The sequence below is a fragment of the Ceratotherium simum genome, chromosome 10 (assembly GCF_057802395.1).
Source record: "Ceratotherium simum simum isolate JZ-2026a chromosome 10, ASM5780239v1, whole genome shotgun sequence".
NCBI classification, from domain to species: domain Eukaryota; kingdom Metazoa; phylum Chordata; class Mammalia; order Perissodactyla; family Rhinocerotidae; genus Ceratotherium; species Ceratotherium simum.
This window is the reverse complement of record NC_141909.1, coordinates 72,728,301-72,747,289: the sequence shown is the minus strand read 5'-3', so window position 1 is coordinate 72,747,289 and position 18,989 is coordinate 72,728,301. Positions and strand designations below refer to the sequence as shown.

The following is an 18,989-nucleotide window of genomic DNA, read 5'->3' as shown; positions in this document are numbered from 1 at the left end:
GTCTCTGGGTATATACGTGTGATAGGCCCATTTATTCATATGTCAGTTAGATCATGTTGATGAAACCATCTGAAATCTTACTATTTTTTGGTGTGCGCGCGCGTGTGTATGCTTGTTCTATAAGTTACTGTTACAGATGGAAGTGTGTTAAAACCCACATTACGTTATTATTATATAGTTCTTTTACTTTTGTCAAGTTTTTGCTATCTTAGAGGAATATACAAATTTAGAATTGTATATTTAAGCATATACAGGTTTAGAATTTTTTATATCTTCCCGGTAAATTGAAATTTTTATCACTATGCAACTTCCTTCATCTCTAGTAATATTATTTGTCTTAAAGTTTTCTTTATCTGATATTCACTATCTTTTGCTTAGAGTTTGGAAGGAATATCTTTTTTCTATCCTTTTACTTTCGATCTCTCCATATCCTTGTATTTAAGATATGTCTTTTGAAATAGAATATAGCTGTCGTTTTTAAATCCCATCTGCTCTGACCAAACTTTCCCATTTGTCAAGCATTTTAGTCCATTTATGTTTTTTATAATTATCTAGAAGTAAGGTATTTTTTAGAATGGTGGAAGCATTTATTCTACTTGTAGGCAGAGGGAAAAGGAAAAACTAAGAAGACTGAAAATATAAACAAGGGAAAGGAAAGTGCCGACTGATGGGGCAAGCTCTAGAGATGATGGTTGCCGGTGATATCCAGAGTCCAGAGCACAAGACAAGGGGTGGTCTTGCAGAGGAATCCGGGGGGCATTGGTACAGATCTATGTTTGGTGGTGGTGTAAAGAGATGTTTAGGAAGGTTATCTCTGCTGGCCTCTATTTTTCTCCTAAAGTGGGAACAAAGTCTTCTGCTAAAATATCTGCAAGCAGAGCTGACAGCTTTAGGGACATGGAAGAGTTTTGCAAGTGTCATCATGGAGTATGGCAAAGGGAAGTTGACAATGGTAGAGACACATTTGTTTGAGAGGTGAGGGAGGGGCCTCTGGCAACTATAAAATCTCACCCCAACTAGCTGTCAACCTACCTTCCCTGGAGTCCCCAAACCCATATCCTTCTATGTCCACATTGTCATGGCTATGTGGGGGCAGCTTTCCCATCTGCTGCTAATGCTGCCATTCTGGTTGAAGTGGAAATTTGGAAGGAGTCTATTTGGAATGGCAGAAAGAAGGACTTTTTCATTCATCCTTCTGATTTCTGTCTTAATGTGTAATCCAATTTGATCTGATTTTATTTTTCATATAAGCTAGTACTTCCCGTATCCACTGTGTTGTAACCTTCCCTCTATTTACAGAGTGGCTCACTTAATAAGTCATCAATTTGTGTTCATTGCATGGTGGGATGGCTGTGGAGCCTACAACAATGGAAAGCTTATGATTCTCCAATGCACAAGAGCTAACGCTGAGCTCCTCTTGGCTTTACCTCTTGCTGGCTTTTCCCTACTCAACTCCCAAATGAGAGCATCCTTATCAGAAAACCCTTGCTGCTTGGTGAGACAGAAGAACTCAGTGGCTAAATTCACAGGCTCTGAAGTCAAACTCCCTGGTTTCAAAGCATGGCTCCATCCTTACAAACTGTGATCTTGAACAAGTTCTTTACCTTCTTGAGCCTCTGTTTCTTTATGTGTAAAATGGGGATAATGGGTACTTTCCTCATAGATTTTTCATGAAGAAAAAGTGGCATATATGATGATTAGTTTTACCTGTCAACTTGGCTAGACTGTAGTACCCAGTTATTCAATCAAACACGAATCTAGGTGTTGCTCTGAAAGTGTTTTGTAGATGGGGTTAACATCTACAGTCAGTTGATGTTAAGTAAAGGATATTATCCTCTATAATCTGCATTAGTATTATCCAATCAGTTGGAAAGCCTCAAGAGCAAAACTGAGGTTTCTTGAAGAGGAAGAAATTCTCTGTCAAGATGGCAGCATCAGCTCCTGCCTGAGAGTTTTGAGCCTGCTGGTCTGTCCTATGGATTTTGAACTTGCCAGCCTCACCACTGTGTAAGGCAATTCCTTGCAGTAACTCTCAACGTTCTGTATGTGTATATCCCACTGGTTCTGCTGCTCTGGGGAATCTTGACTGATACATACATGCAAGGCCGTTAGCATAGTGCCTTGCCTATCATAGTCCTCAGGAAGTATTGACCTATCATTATCATTTAATCATATCCCTTTAATATAGAGATGCTTTCTGGAAACACAGGCTGCCAGAGGATAATCCCTGTGAAGAAGCAATCTTGACAGTCACATGTTCTTGTCATATCTCCTGAACTTGTGACATATCTCCGTGTTTTTGTTTTTTTGTGAGGAAGATTAGCCCTGAGCTAACGTCCATGCCAATCCTCCTCTTTTTGCTGAGGAAGACTGGCCCTGGGCTAACATCCGTGCCCATCTTCCTCCACTTTATGTGGGAGGCTGCCACAGCATGGCCTGACAAGTGGTGCGTCGGTGCGCGCCCGGGATCCGAACCCGGGCCACCAGCAGTGGGGTGCGCGCACTTAACCGCTACGCCGTGGGGCCAGCCCCTCTCCGTTTGTTTTATTCTTCCAGTGCAATGATGAGGCTTATGATGCTATTCATAATGTCTTAGGTCTTGCACCACTCCCTACATGGCAGCTGATTTTCACCCTGTGCTTCTTTGACCTTTTCTTGGGAGGGCCACTAGCCACCAAGCCTGCACTTCAGCATCACTCTCCACCTCTTCCATGATGCTTTGCAGCACCTGAGTCACTGTCACCTGTGCACCCTTTTTATTTGTGAGTCAATATTGAACCCCAAGAATATATGATGAGAGAGAGACCATACAGTGTTGAACTTCATTCTAATTGAGCAAAGCACCCTATGAGAAGTTGGTCCATTGGCTGAGAGCTTATGATAGCACTTTATTTACTGTATCCATTCTATATAAGAAAACATTTTTTTGTAGGTCACAAAGCTTGAATATTGGTAATTTCATATGCTTCACACTTACAATTTTACTCTTCCTCACTATTTTGGATTTATATAGTGTCTAAATATTTTTAGTAAAAAATATTTCTGATGAGAGTATTATAACAAGTCAGTGCCATACAGGGCAGTGCTAAGGAGCACATGTATATTATTTTTTAATTATATTTTTATTGAAATACAATTGACATGCAATATCATATTAATTTCAGGTGTACATCACAGTGTCACAGTGGTTCAATACTTATATACATTACGAAATGATTATCATGATAAGTCTAGTTACCATCTGTCACCTACAAAGTTATTACAGTATTATTGACTATATTCTCTATGCTGTACATTACATCCCCATGACCTATTTATTTTATAACTAGAAGTTTGTGTCTTTTAATCCTCTTTACTTATTTTGCCTGCCCCCCAACCATCCTTCCCTCTGGCAACTACCAGTTTGTTTTCTGTATCTATGAATCTGTTTCTGTTTTGTGTTGTTTGTTTGTTTTGTTTTTTAGATTCTACATATAAGTGAAGTCATACAGTAATTGTCTTTCTCTGTCTGACTTATTTCACTTAGCGTAATACCCTCTAGGGCCATCCATGTTGTCACCAATGGCACAATTTCATTCTTTTTTATGGCTGAATAATGTTCCATTGTGTGTGTGTGTATATATATATATATATACACACCACATCTTCTTTATCCATTCATCTATTGATGGACACTTAGGTTGCTTCTATATCCTAGATTATTATAAGACTTTAGTTATAGCAAAAGAGAATCCAAAGGCAACCCAGATGAGTCTCGGCCTTAACAGGGCACTTTTCTGGTGTTGGTCTCTTGGAGGTGGTGGAGTGCGCTAAGCGTGGCTGCTTGGGGAGCTCTCTCATTGTTGACATCACAGATGTGGTAGGCCTTGTAGCATAGGCCTCCTGTGCAGAGAGCTGCCCCTGAGCCATTTGTTTGCTCCATCTGATCCATACATTACCCTGGGGGTGGATGAGATTTAGGTGTCATATTATTAGCTCTTCTCTGCCAGTGAGCTATTTTCACTGCCTTGGGGATTTTCAGTAGAGATGGCACCAAAGGCTATGTGGCACACTGCTAGGTGTACACATGCATGGGCTTTTGGAAGGTAGAAAAATACTGAATATTATTTACTAAAAATTTAAAAAAATCCTATCTTATACTTCACATAATCTACAGAAACTAGCCAAGTGCCATGTCCATAATAGATCCTCAATAAAAATATAAGGTGCAGTGTGTGGTGTAGTAAGCTAAAGTTCTTGACTTTTTAGCTGGATTAACTGGGTTTGAATTTGAGTTCTGTCATTGAATAGTTGTATAACATTGGGCAAATTAACCTTTCTGTGACTCAGTTTTCTCTTCTGCAAAATGGGGATGAAAACAATCCCCTATCCTAAAGGGTTGTGGTGGGATAGCATCTGTCAATTACAATGCCTGATATATAAAAAGCATGCTATGTGTTGACTATTATTATTATTGTTAAATGAATGACTTTTAGTATTTGGGAGAAGTTTTAGAGTTCAACTCGTTTACAAAGCAGAAATAAAATCCCCAAAACCAACAATCCACAAAATGCCCAAACTCCAAAAGCTACACAATTTTTTCTTTTATTGGAGGAGTCTGGTATGGTTACTGTGTGCAGCTATGTAGATCATAGGCCAGTTTAGATCTCTTGGTCTCATGAGTACTTTTGTTGTAGTTGTTTCTGCTCTATCTCATTTCTGCCTCCTGGTATTTGATATGTCTTTGCCAAATGCCTGACATGGCTGGTGCAATCATTTCCCTCCCTAATTACTGATGGCCATGGTATTGATAACGATCATTAAGATCAGTCAATAAGATAACCTGTCTGGCACATCCAGGTCCACCTCCTTAGCCTGAAATGCATCTATGCATTTTGTCCACAGTGAGTTAAAAATGAATATATTTTGCTCTTATATTGCTACATTGCACTTTAGAATTCAACAGTATATAATCACAGGAAAGTGTTGTTCCAAACCACACCTTCTTTGAATGCCATACCTGACAAGACTTCAGAGGAACCCTAAGCTTCTTTATCAGTTATTTTCAAAAGATTTCTTGGAGGAAGCTTGGCATCTCAACACTGTATGATTTTTCTTGCTGCTCTGAAAACTGCATTCAGATTCACCCCAAAGCTACAGAACTTGCATCAAAGAATTCAGCTTTAAAGCAGAGAAATGGCCTTTTCAATAAAAGCAATAAAAATAACTTAAATTTCTAGGGTGCCTTTCTTCTGAAAAACTCATAAAGCCTTTACATGATTTGGTGAAGGGATTTTTTTTCCAGAAAGATTTCTTTTCATGGGTGGCATTTGATTGATAAAGTTTCTCAAAGTTTCTGTATTTCTGAATATCTTTCTCATCTTTTGTTGTGTTTTCAGATTCAACACAATTCAATTTAACTTATTATGGACACTTACTCCTTTTTTAAAAAAAATCAGCATGAGAGATGAGTCACTTTTCTTAGTTCTCTTACCATTCAGTTTCTCTGGGTGGAATTTTGTTCCCAAATCTTTTCTTCTTGTTCACTTGCTTGTTCACTTGCTCCTCACTTCATCCTTATATTTCATTTGGGATGTTCCCAGCTGGGCTGATGAGCTGACGCAGTGCTGATGCTCCACAGCCCTGGGCCTAATTAGCAGCCTTACTTTTTAGTTATAGTGCCATATTCCATTCCCTAGTGTTCAGACCTTTGGTCTTGGCTCTCCCAGGAAGTTCAATTGCTTGTTTCTTCTCATGATGTGATGGCTAATCCTATTATCTGTATTCCTGTGCCTCTGCCTGCCCTGCCTATATATTTGTTCATGATGTTATAGAATTGACTTATATTCCTATACCCTTGAGTTCTCAACTTCTTAATGTTTTTCAATATTTCTTTAATTTCATCCACATTATCCAAAACTTCCAACTCTGCTTTAATTGCATACTATATAAACAAGTATTTCTATTTTTCAGAATCTTTATTTTTTCCTATTTTAAGAGCAAGACATGTGCATTGTAAGTAAAAGTTAAACATTCCATATGTAATTCCATCTCAAGGAGATTATCAATGTCCTTTTTTACCCCAGTTTTCTTTTTGACTTTATAAAAAAATCAAAATTGGGATCATACCTAATTGGAATGAAGTTTAAGAAAAATCAGAACCAAAAGAACCAGTGCACTGGGCATGATGCATCAAGTATTTTTAGATTTTGTGTTGATTTAAAAAATTTTATATAATTTTGTGAACATTTTCCCAGGTCTTATTACTTTTTTCTTTAATAATCTCCAAACACTGCATGTGTTTATTGTTTGAAAGCACCTGAGGGTTTAGATACTCTTAAGTGCTTATCAAACTTTAGCTATTAAATGATGGGTTGTGTCACCTAGGATTTCAAAGGAAGGAAAATCATAACAGACCATGGTCTCTGGAGAGTAAGGGACCGTCGTAAATGAAGCCAACTTTGGGATATATGTATCAGTCAGGGTTCTCCACAATAGAACCAAGAGGATATATATGTATTTGTATTTTATATATATAAGGAGATTTATTTTAAGAAATTGGCTCATATAATTGTAGGGGCTGGCAAGTTTTAAATTTATAGGGCAGGCCAGCAGGCTGGAAACTCAGGCAAAGTTTGTGTGTTACAGTCTTGAGAAGAGGAAAATGGAGTTCTGTGCCCAAGTAAGTCACTCCGAAATCTCTTAAATAATTGTTTTCATGTATAGTCTGCAACCAGGCAATTCAATACCAAAGGCTCAGAAGATGCTGTCTTGACCAACAGTAAAGAGTTGAAGAACAGTCCAGAAATCAAAGACACACTCAAGATCAAGTGTTCCTTCCTAGTTCTCTTACTGAATCTGTGTCAATTTAAATAACTTCCATTTCTTAATGATTCTCATTTTCAAAGGACAAAACTCTACAGTAAAATCAATCAATATTAATCATTATCAAACTTTTAAGGGATGGGTTAATTCTCATGCTGTTAAAACTCTTCAACAACATGTAAAGAGAAAAATCTTCCCAATTTATTTTACAGACCTACAGCTGTAGTTTTAGTCTTCAAGAAGCCTATGGACATGTCAGTATCTTCACTGCTATCAGAGTTGGAGCAAATCAGACACTCTGTAAATACTTATTGCTTTGAATAATGTATCACTGAACGAAAACTTCAGAATAATCTATCTTATGAAATGCATGAAAAAACTCCTGTATAAACATTAGCAAGTTGAGTCTAGGGCTTACCTGCTCAGAGAAAGCAGAATTAGTACCATCCAGGGATGAGATTTGTCCAGGCAGATCAGAAAAAATGGAAGACGGACAAGAGAGTTTAGGTTTTGGGCAAGAGTGGGATGGAGACACTACACCATGAAATTTAAATTGCAGAGGGTGGGAAGTGAAAAGAAGTGGGGCTGGTGGATGGGGACAAGACAAAGAATCTCTGAGTCAGAGAGCCTTACTGGGTACCAAGCTATGGGCTGAGTATTGTGTATATCATATCTCATTTAACAAGGGAATGGGAAAGTGAGCAGCTTCCTGGGACAGTAGGAGAACTGGTGCCTTCAAGAGAGAGCTAGTGATGGTTAAGGTGGGGACAGGGGGAGGAGGTTCAAAGAGAGGTCTGAAGACAAAGGGAGTTCGTAGATAATGGAGAGAACAAGAGGGTAGAGTGTAGAGGTTTGGGAGGGAGGGGGCTGAGTGGGAGAGGTACAAAGCATTACAAGGATGACAATAGTGGAGAGGATGGATAACTAGAGGGACAACGTATCATGTATCCCATGCAGGGATGGAGGGAAAACAGACTTGTGGCGGGGGGGATTTGATCATTGCCGGAGCTGATGGATTCTAATGTGGAGGAAAACAGAAGACAGTGAAAGATCAAGGGTTAAATTGTTGACCTAGATAGGAAGTCTAGAGTAGGGAGTGGAAAGAGGGCAGAAGGCAGAGCGGGGGCTGCTTAGAGAGTCTCTTAGCCTGGGGCTCTTTTAGGTGTGGTCAGAGGCCAAGGGGAGAAGAAGGGCTGGAGCCTGCAAATGACACTCACGCCATTAGGAGAGCTGGCTTTTTTCTGCTTCTCCAGAGAGTTGGCATCACTGAATACATATATATTTATTTTCAGTCTCTCATGAGGATAAGGCTTCTAAAAGTTCTTGAATTATTTTGTCCTTTTACGTTATCAACAAATATGTATTGAGTCCCTACTGTGAGCTGTGTTAGGGAACACAGGGATACAAAGATGTAGAAAACAGGGCCCGTGCTTTAAGAAACTTATGGTCTAGTTGAGAAGAAAGGTCATGACAAGTCAATAATATGAGAAGGTAATGATAAGACACAGCAAAGTTGTAATGAAGTACATGACATTTGGGAAATAAACAGTATGGATAAATAAGGATCTGAATTCAGAGAAGAGAGGTAAACCTAAGTGGTGTGGGAAGGTTTTAGAGGGGATGAGGAACAGCTTGCATGGGGGTGGAATGGCATTTGGACAAGTCAGGAGGAAGGTACACTCCAGGCACAGAGCAAGACATCGGCAAAGTCACAGAGCAGGCAGCAAAAAGCTCATCTTGGAGTGGTTATGGAAAGGGACTAGGGAGGCAGCAAGGCCTGAGTAGGAGGGCCTTGAATGCCAGGATAAAGAGCCAAAGAGGCAGGATGTGTCCTGTGGGCAGTGAGAAGCCATGATAGTGGGAGTCTTCACTCTCTGTAAATTGATTTCTCCTTAGAGAATGGTTCTTTAAAACAATTTCTTGTGATTAGCTCCAGGATGCTCACAAACATCCAATAAATAAGAGTCTTTGATTCAAGACCAGACCCTAGGCTTTTCAAGGCCAGAGTTTGGTAGTTCCTGGCAACTGCTGTCTTTGTAGGTTGGGATGCAAGGACAAAAAAAGTGTAGCCAAAGGAATGCCTAACTTGGCTGTGTTTGTTTTAGTATGTTAACTGAGTGGTTTTGGAATAGACTTAACAGGACAAAATGCAGTGTGCAAAGCCTGGAGTGTAGGGACCCATGAGAAGAAACTGAACAGGGCACATGCTGACAGCTGAATGGTTTAAACAAACGCAGGTGGCTTGGACATGTTTCACAGGTCTGGTCTTTACGAGTTCTTGTGGCTTGAGGACAGGCAGGCCTAGCATGTCTGGCTTCAAGCTCATCATGAGACCATACAAATACGTTAACCCAACCTGGGAGTGACTAAATCCTTCCTTCTCATGCCTCCAGTTTGCATTTATGGATACATGGCCATACAGATAAGGAATTGTTATGTGCATATGTGTGTGTTAAAACACATTACTTGACAATGGCTAATGCTCGAACTTACGTTGGACTGCACAAATAAAGGCAAATCGCTTGAGGAGCGAAGGAATGTTTGGTGAAAGTAAAATGAAATGCCCGTTTAAGGTGTGGACGGTTTAATTTGTAAGGTTAATTATAGGAAAAAGAATGTACATGGACACTCATGCATGCTTCTTAAATTTCCTGAAGTCTTTATGTTGTCACCATATTTCTATATCCATATTTTGGTCATGAACTTCTTAGTATTGTGATTTCTAAAGAATGGTGCAAATTACACATCCAGAGCAAAAGTCTTAGAATCCCGCCCCACTTCTACACACTGTCACAATGTTTAGAATCTCTCTTTGTTCTTCTATTACTTTTAGCACCAAAGTCAATATATCTTTTAATTAATTCTGAAATGTTTGACTGATAATCAGATCAGTCAATTGTATGGGAAGAAAAATATATGTATGCAAAATGAAGGACAATAATTCATAGAGATGGAAAAGGAGGGAAAATACACTGATCAAAGTTGCTTACTTATAAAGTCTTTTCTCCACCTACAGATGACATAGAAGTACATCTCAGTTCTGTGCCCTTCCAAAAGATTCTGAATTTTAAATCAATGGAGACTTTTTGAAAATTATTTCAGCTTTAATCAATAAGGTTTCCTGGCTATTTCAAACAGCTTCACAATACATTCTATGGAAATGGACACAGATAGAAGGGCCGTGTCTCTTCAGCGTTCTCATCTTTGCCCTGGGAACGCTGGATGATCACCAACCTGGAGAAAGCCATCTGTAATTGTCTCACTGATGTATCTTCAGTCCCTGTAGGAGAGACATCCAAAGAAGTAGCAAATTCTCATCTCGCCTAAAGTCTTGTCACTTGACTAGGGCCAGGGAATTAACAGCAAACCACCAATGAATGAATCCGTCACTGGGTGCCACATCTCAGATCTCTCCTGAGCTATTTCTCAAAAGTTTGTGAATTGAGGTTCAGATTTCTATCAGCATGTTAGGTTTTAACCATAAAAAGCATCTATCATGCACTTAATGGAGTACCAGGCTGGGCCTTGGAGTTGTTCCTGAGCTCTGTTTCCAGCCACACAGTAGCAGTGATCCCTGCTGTATGGAAAACCACAGTGCGCAGACCTCACTATCTGAGACAGGCAGCACTGTGGTGATGGAAACGGGCATAACCAATTCTTAATAATCACAGCTTAACACAAAGAATGAGCAAAATGTCTGATGGGGTGGAGGATGGGCAGTCTGGAGGCTTTGGGGAGAGTGGGAGGTGAGCTCTGAGAGACAGCCAGGGATGATATATTTAGTTATTAAAGGTGAAATTACTACCTCTCTTCTAGGAAGTGAGTCAAGGTTTGGAAGAAAAGGTGGCAGTTTTATGACGTGTTGGAGCAGAGGGAAAGAGCTTAATGGACTGTGGTGGGGGACATTAAGAGTCGTTCCAAGCAAACGTCAATGAAGCGAATCTCGCAGGACCCAGGTGCTCCATCCAGCACAAGTTTGCCCAGTGGAAATGTTACGGTTTAAACATTGCTCAATACTTGATGTGTCAGAACACATTGTACCCTTCGTTTGAGAAGGCTAGTTTCATTTGTCCCCTTTCTGAATCTCAGGAAGCCATGGGCTGACTGCCCCGTCCACCCTTTCCAGAATCCCATTTCTCCATTCTTCAGCCATGCTGGGCCATTCCACAAATCCAGACAGACTTTCAGTGCTTTCTCTGTACATGTTCTTGAGGGTGTTGATTCTTCTCTTGGAACACCCTTCTTTTTGATCATTTTTAATGCTTATTAAATGCCAACTCCTTTACAAAGATTCCCCAGATCCTTCTAATTTGATTGTAAACTCTTCCTCCTCTGGACACCTATAGCATTTTCTACTTATGATGAAATTCAACCTGTTTCATCATACATTAAGGTTATCTTGCCCTAATCTGTTCCCATTTCCAATAGATTATTAAACTTTATGAATATATGCATTTTTATTTTAATGTTCTTTGGATCCTTGCCTGTAACTAGCACAACTCTTGCACATAGAATGTGCATAATAAATACTTGGTGAATGAAATTGAATCAATTTGTAGAATAACGTTGAATCAATGCAGTGAAAATGGATCCCTTTCTGTGGGAACTGTTTTACTGAAAAGTGGGACTGGGGTTCCACACAGCATAGGATTCTGGGGTCTGGATTAGAAGTGGGGGTGGGGTGGATTTGGTGCTGCGGTTGTAGAATATGGTGCTAAGGGCATTCACGAGACAGTATCTCAGGGTAAAGCCAGAGTTTAGAATAAAACAGTTCAAAAGAAGTATCAGCTGAAGAGGCAGCAAACAACAGTTCACTAAGACAGAATAAGCTGGTTGGGCAGAAGAATGGCTAGGAGGTATGGTTGAAGACTCTTCCTACAGTTACTGGAGTAAAAATATTGGAACTTGGTTGAAGAAACGTTAAGTTGAGTAAGCTCTTTACGACACTTTCCTCCTCCTCACTTTTCCTCCAGTGCGATTTCAAACCAGTGTTTGCCACTGTCTTAGTTCAGATATCATCAATGTAGCTTGGTAGATGTTCTTACCAGCTAGTCTGTGGTGGGTCATCTTAACGACCTAGTTAGAATCAGTTTTTCTTAACTTTTCCTTTTTTCTCTTTTCTTTTTTTTTTGTTAGGAAGATCAGCCCTGAGCTAACATCCGTGCCAATCCTCCTCTTTTTGCTGAGGAAGACTGGCCCTGAGCTAACATCCGTGCCGATCTTTCTCCACTTTATGTGGGGTGCCACCACAGCATGGCCTGACAAGTGGTGCATCAGTGCATGTCCGGGATCCGAACCCGTGCCGCCAGCAGTGGAGTGTGTGCACTTAACCGCTTTGCCATGGGGCCGGCCCTTAACTTTTCCTTTTTAATAGTAAGCCTTCAAAGTGTTCTTCCAATATCTTGTTATCTTCAACTTGCTGAGACCCTGTAAACAGGGTGAGGTGAGTGGCTTTCTCTAACCCTGGTCAAGTTGAGTGAGCCAGACACACCATAGGTGACTCTTTCTGTCAGTGACAGGCGGCCTGAACTTACCCAGCTCCCTGGAATCTGACGGTCGGGTTGTATCTCTTTTGACTTCGAGTTTTTTGTGGGTTCTGGGTCTAGTAATTATGGTGAAAAGAGTTCTGAAAGTAAACACCTAGTCTAAGTCCCATTTTTTTCACTGAAAAACTTTGTGGTTTAAGGTTAGTCTCTCGGAGTTTCAGATATGTTGCTTTTAAAATGGGATAATAATGCCAAGGAGCCCTATTTGTAAAATCTTGAAGGTAGTGAACTTGATACAATAGGTTCTTTTCTTTACTTAGTTAATTAATAATTCTTGAGCACTTGTTTGCGAGGGGCCCAGGACCAAACAAAACAGGGCTGTTCCCTCTAAGTGTCTACACTCTGGCTTTGGGCTGCTTAACCCGTCAGACCAATTTGTCTTGAGGGTTCAGTTCTTTCCACCGTTCTAGCAATTCTCTGCAATCTAGAAAAATATGGATAGTGAAATCATTTGGCCTCTGTCTCATTTTATAAGTGCTTCTGTAAAGCAAAGATGATAAAAAGCACTACTTGATGAGGCTGTGCCAAGGATGAAATGAAATGTGATTTAGAAAGGTCTTGTGAACTGTGAAGGGCTGTGGAAATGTACATGGTCATTATTACCACTTATTCTGAAGACCTAGGAGTACCTCTTCCATTCCTGGTCTGAATAAGACCTAGAGAGGAGATGGGCAGGATGGAGTTCCTCATTGCGCTGGTGACTTTTCAGCCACGTCTGCCCTCTAGTGGCCGTGATCCGCAGCGCTTTATGGAAGGGCTGCCCAGAGAACCGTGGAGAAGGCTGGTCTGGGTGGACAAAGAAGTGTTCAGCAGGAAAGTCAGCCTTGTCCTCAGCCTTCTCCTCTGTAAGAGACATTGCCCGCATCCGTTTTACTTGTCGTCAGTACCTGATATAGTGGAAGGCACAATGCTTTGGGTGTGAATAGGCCTGCCGCTGTCATTTACCACCGACCTGAGCCAATTGACCAAATCTCTCTTAGCCTCAGTCCTCACATGTGCGTAATGGGAAGAATAATATCTAATTTGAGAGTTGTTGTGAATGTTAAATGAACTAATTTATGTAAAATCGTCTGCACAGCATCTGGTACATTTTTAGCACTTTAGAAAGGCTTTTATTGCCTTCAAACTTTATTCATATTTCTGGGTTCATATTGGCAGGTTATTTGGGGCTGGGAAGGTATGTTTAATCCTTCTTCAAATCATCTTAGATGCTTCCCCAAAAAGCAAATGTTCCCTCTCTAATCCTTTCAAAGGGAGAACAGTTGTCCTGGAATTGTAAGTTCTACAGTTACAGGGTTAGATAAATCTGCTCCTCTAACCCTGTTCTCATTTTCCTTTGCAGATTTGTGGGTCTACTGGCTGCTTTACCTGGGGACTGCCTTCTGCCAAGCAGGGCTTTTGAATGGAACAGCTTATGTGCATCTGAGGTAAAGGATTGTCTTGTTACCTAGGTATTTGCTCAGAACGGGCAGGTCTTCTTCAAGGTTACCCATTCTCTCCACTTTCCCTCTGTTTCACCCTGCGCATCCCAAACCAAAGGACTGTGTGACAAATCATGTCACCCTCTCTGTGCTTTGCTGGGAAGAAGTCCGTTGGAGGAAGGACACATAATTTGTTATTCCCATGGTGGATTTTTTAGTGCTATCAGAATCTTTTAGGCATTTGAAGGGATGGGTCCTTAAATCTCACAGAGGTAACAAATTGACTTCCGGCAAGCTACTCAGCCTCCCAGAGGTGTGCTGTAGTCTGCTGGTGCTGGTTCACAAGAGCCAATTGTGCCTCTCATCTCCATTTCCCATTTGAGTGGAGATCTGATGGAGGCAAAGGAGTGAGCTATTCAGCTATCTAGGAGAAAACTATTCCAGGAAGAAGGAACAAACAAGTGTCTGGTATGTTTGAGAAACATTAAGGAGGCTGGTATGACTGGAGAAGAGTGAGCAAGGAGAGGATCTGAGGTCTGAGAGGTAATCAGGCCTTGAAAGGTCACTGGCTTTTCTCTGAGTGAGATGGAAAGCAGGGTTTGAGTGGAAGAGTGATCTAACATGTTTAACATGGTCATCAGGTTTCTGTGTTAGGACAAGGCTGTAGGAAGGCAGGCATAGAAGCAGGGAGAATAGTTAGTTGCAATTGTCCAACTAAGAGATGGCCATGGCATGGACAGGTTTGGTAGTGGTGAAGGAGATGAGATCCTGGATATATTGTGACAACAAAGCGTAAAGATGTTCCTATCCATTGGTTGTGGGGTGTGAGAGAAAGGGGAGTCAAAGATCAGTCCAAGTGTTTTGGCCTCAGCAACTAGAAGGATCAAGTTGCCATTACTAAGATAAGACCATGGGAAGAGCTGGTTTTGGAGGGATAGTCAGGAGTTGGATTTTGGACACGTTAAGTTTGGCACGCCTAGTAGACATCCAAGAGGACATGTCAGTTTGCTATTTGGTTACATGACCTGGAGATTAGGAAAAAAGTTCAGGCTTGAGATAAAAATATAAAAGTCTTCAGCATACAGATGATATTTTAAAGCTGAGACAGATGAGATCACTGAGGAGATGAGTATGGATAAAGAAGAGGTCCAAGTACTAAGCTCTGAGGCACTCCCATGTTTAGAGGTTGTGGAGGTGAGGAAGAATCATCCAAAGAGATTACAGAGGAATAAGTGGTAAGGTAGAAGTCAAACCAAGAGCCAAGGGAAGAAAGTATTAGAAGAATAGGGAGTGATCAACTGTTTCAAATGTTATTGATAGGTCAATTAACATGAGGATGTAGAATTGACTATTTAGTTTGGCAACATGGAGGTCATTATTGACCTTGACAAAACAATTTTGATAGAGTGCTCTATATCCAGATTATAAAATCAATGTTGTAGCTTTATTTGTTTACATTTCTTTCTATACCATTGATATGGTAGGTATACCACTCTATCTCAAAAGCAGAGAGAATATGCTGTCTCGCTCATTTCTGTGTCCTGACATACAGTAGGTGTTCAATGAATGTTTGTGGAATGAATGTGTAAATACACAAAAAAGAATAATTTAGGTATTGGCTTAGGATGCCCATTGTAAGGCTGCCATCACCCCAGAACTATTGGACCAAAAAGTGATCCGTCACCAGACAAGACTGTACTTGAATTACCCAGGGATAGAGATGATGATTTATCCTATTCTTAATGGCACTATCATTCCATAAGTCTCATTTTTGCATATCATTGTCATCATCATCCAATAACCACATCCTGTCAATTCTTCCCTCATAGTTCATCTTAGAGCGATTATTCTACTCTGGCCAGCTTCTCATATATTCCATTATTACTAACTCCCTAATACCAGCTTCATATTGCTACAATATTAATTGTCTTCATACTAGACTTTCAAGGACCTTTGGTGGCTTCTGTCTGCTATATATTATACTTATTATCCTTTTTTGGCTGTGAAGGATGCCTATAATTTAATCATTCAACTGGAGATATTTATTGAGTGGAGTTGTATGTCAGATAGATATTACTCTTTGGAGATACAATGATGAGCAAGGTAGACATGCTCACTGCCCTCAGGGAGCTTGCAGTCTGATGGGGTTATTAAACAAGCACTTACAATGAAGAGTGATAAATGCCATGAGAAGGAAAGTGCAGTCTTCTCCATCCATATCTTCCAGAGTTCTGTCCTAGGTCTTCCTTTCCACACTTTATATGTGCTCCTGGGTGATCTCATTCACTCTGTTGGATTCAATTAGTGACTCCCAAATAGACACCTCCAGCTCAAATTTTTCTAAACATAGCCAACCGATATCTATCAGATCTCTCCTCTTGAGAGTCTCACAACCACTTCCAAACTCAATATTTTGAAAATAGAACCAGTCATTGCCCCCCCGCAACACACGCATACCCACAGCTTAGTTCTTTCCCTGTGTTCTGAGCCACCACCATCTGCAGGACTACTGAGTCAACTGCCCACCTAGACACCAGAGCCTTGGCTTCATGGTCTACCTCACCCCACTTTAGCAACCTGTCACTAGTCCTATTCATTCTTTCTCCTAAATATCTCTTAAATCCCGTCAGCTGTCTCCAGCCCTACTGAAATGACCATTAAATAACAACTGTCAACTTTTATTGGACTTTTATTATGTACCAGGCTCTGTACTAAGTGCTTTAAAGGTATCTCTTTATTTATCTTCAGAACAATACTACTGGGTAAGCTCCAGCGAGCTCTACTGTTACTTTCATTTTTACAGATAAGAAAAATGAGGTATAAAGAGGTTAAGCACTTTGCAGAGGTCAAATAGATCGTAGGTGGAGGAGCCTTGTAGTAAGAACCAATAAGGGTCATTAACCACCAAAGCCTCACTTTCGGCAGCTATATCATCTCTTCTCTGGATTTCATCAACAGCCTCTGACCGTGTCCTTTTCCAAGCTTCACACCAGAGTGAAATGATATTTCTACTCAAAGTTCTTTAGTTGCTCCCTGTTCCCCTTAGGATACATTCCAAAGTCCATAACACAGTTTTTGAGATTGTTCTCCGTGATCTGACCTCTGATTACTTTTTGGAGTATTCTCATGCCCTCTCTTTCCCACCACACAGCCCTAAAGCACTTTCTTCAGTTCCAAAAATATGTGCCCTTTACCTCTGGGTCTCCTCACATTTCCTCTGTTTGGGATATCCTCCTCTCTCTCTGACTGATCTGCCTACTTCACTTATCCCACCTTTTTTCCCCAGAAATATATCTTATCAGTTACATTTCAGTTGAGATAGCTCTTCTTCTAGGAAGGCTCCCTGATTCCTCAAGTCTGGGTGAGATGGTGTGGTAACAGGAAAATGGCCCCACAAACATGTCCATGTCTTACTGCCGAAACCTGTGACTATGTTACCTTACATAGCAAAAGGGACTTTGCAGCAGTTAAGAATAATGAGGCGGGGAGATGATATTATCCAGATGGTCCTGATTTAGTCACAAGGGTCCTTGTAAGAAGGTATCTGGAGAGTCAGAATCAGAGAAGGAGATGTGATGACGGAAGCGGAGGTTGGAGTGATGAAGCTATGAGCCAGGGAACACAGGGAGCCCCTAGAAGCTGGAAAAGGCAAGAAAGAAGATTCTTCCTTAGAGCTTCCGAAGGGACACAGCTCTCTGGAGACCATGATTTAGCCCTGTAAGACCCATTTTGGATTTCCAAACTCCAGAACTGTAATATAATAAATTTATGTTGTTTTAAACCACTAAATCTTTGGTAATGTGTTGCAACAGCCATAGGAAGCTAATACAGATGGCTTTCCATGTGCTTCCATATCTTCCTTTCCTTTCTGTCTTAACACTCCTCAGATTCTGTTTTAATAGCATGATTGCTTGTTTATCTTCCCAGTAGCCCATGAGATCTGTAAGAGAATATAGTGAATCAATCTTGTTCAACTTATATCCTCCAGGACCAACATGGATCTTGGGATTATAGCTGGTGCTAAAGTAATATTTGTTGGAGAATGCTTTGTCAAATGTATAGACATGCTGTAATTGATTTTCTGTGTTCCTCAGAAAAGGAATTGTGATGAGAGGGTAAGTGTAGTGCTTCTTTGTAGGCATGTCTCAACCTTACACATGTATGGAAGGAGCTACAGTTACTGATTTTTCTCCGTGGGACCATTCTTCGTTTGGGCTAGGTTTGCTTAACTTTGCACACTTGGAAATTCACTTTTTCATAAAGTACTTTCTTATCTTTGTACTCCTGTAGGCACAAGACCCCTTTTTATGAAAATCTTAAGATAAAGACCCTTCTCACCTACCAGCCTCTCCTCTCGGAACCCTCAGGTTAGTGATCTCTGACTACCTATGGCTGGCAGGTGGTTAACAGTCATTTTGGAGAGCTCTTAAATCGAGACCTGGTCTTGGCCAGGACCTGCAGTATCAGGTTCTTGAGGAGAGGGCTCTGGTTCTCCAGGTGGTTCTGATGCAGATTCAGGTTGGAAATTGCTGATACTAAACCCTGCAGCAAGATGTGGTGCAGCTGTCACTTTCACCACTAGATGTCAGGCTTTTACTCTTCACTTGATGGTTACAGCACAGAAAACTTGTTAGCCCTCCCCCTTCACCCTCCCCCAACCTCAAGAGAAATTCAGTATGTTTTGGGCCAAGCGCCACGATAAGTATTTTCATATGCGTTATCCCATTGAGCTTCACAACTACACTGTAAGTTGGGCATTATCCCCAATTTACAGATGAAAAAACTGAGGTCCAGTAGGATAACGCAGTAACTGGTTGAATTGGGAAAAGTCTGAAGGCCACATCCTTTCCATTTCACCATGCTGCCCGAACCTGGTTGGTTTAGACAATTAACTGTCTTGCATGTAGGAAGAGTTCAGTAAATATTTGTTTAATGCATTAACTTGACAAACAAAAAAACAAAATCTTAAGCCTAAGAGCAGATCCAGATGAAATTTCTAGGTTCTTTTCAAAGCAATTTCATTACAATAATTTACTTTTATTTCTGCTTTCATAAATAAGGAGAAATTTAAAATAATTAAATGTGGTGCTTTTTAAATTTCCTGGATTGTCTTTGGAGATGAATAGGCAAAAGTCTAATGTTGGACATGCCAAAAAGATAATCACATTCAGCGTAACCAATATGGCCACCTACACAGTGTGGTATTGTGAGGCTAGAA

General features: G+C 40.6%; 1 long non-coding RNA gene across 1 annotated transcript in view; it reads left to right on the top strand.

The window, feature by feature from the left end:
• The window catches only part of LOC147916175 (uncharacterized), a 43,415-nt gene that overhangs the window by 1,985 nt on the left and 22,441 nt on the right, over nt 1-18,989 (top strand). Inside the window, exons 2-3 of the long non-coding RNA XR_015553363.1 lie at nt 13,693-13,777; nt 18,062-18,138. This is a non-coding gene — a long non-coding RNA (uncharacterized LOC147916175). The remainder of the gene's footprint in view (nt 1-13,692; nt 13,778-18,061; nt 18,139-18,989) is intronic.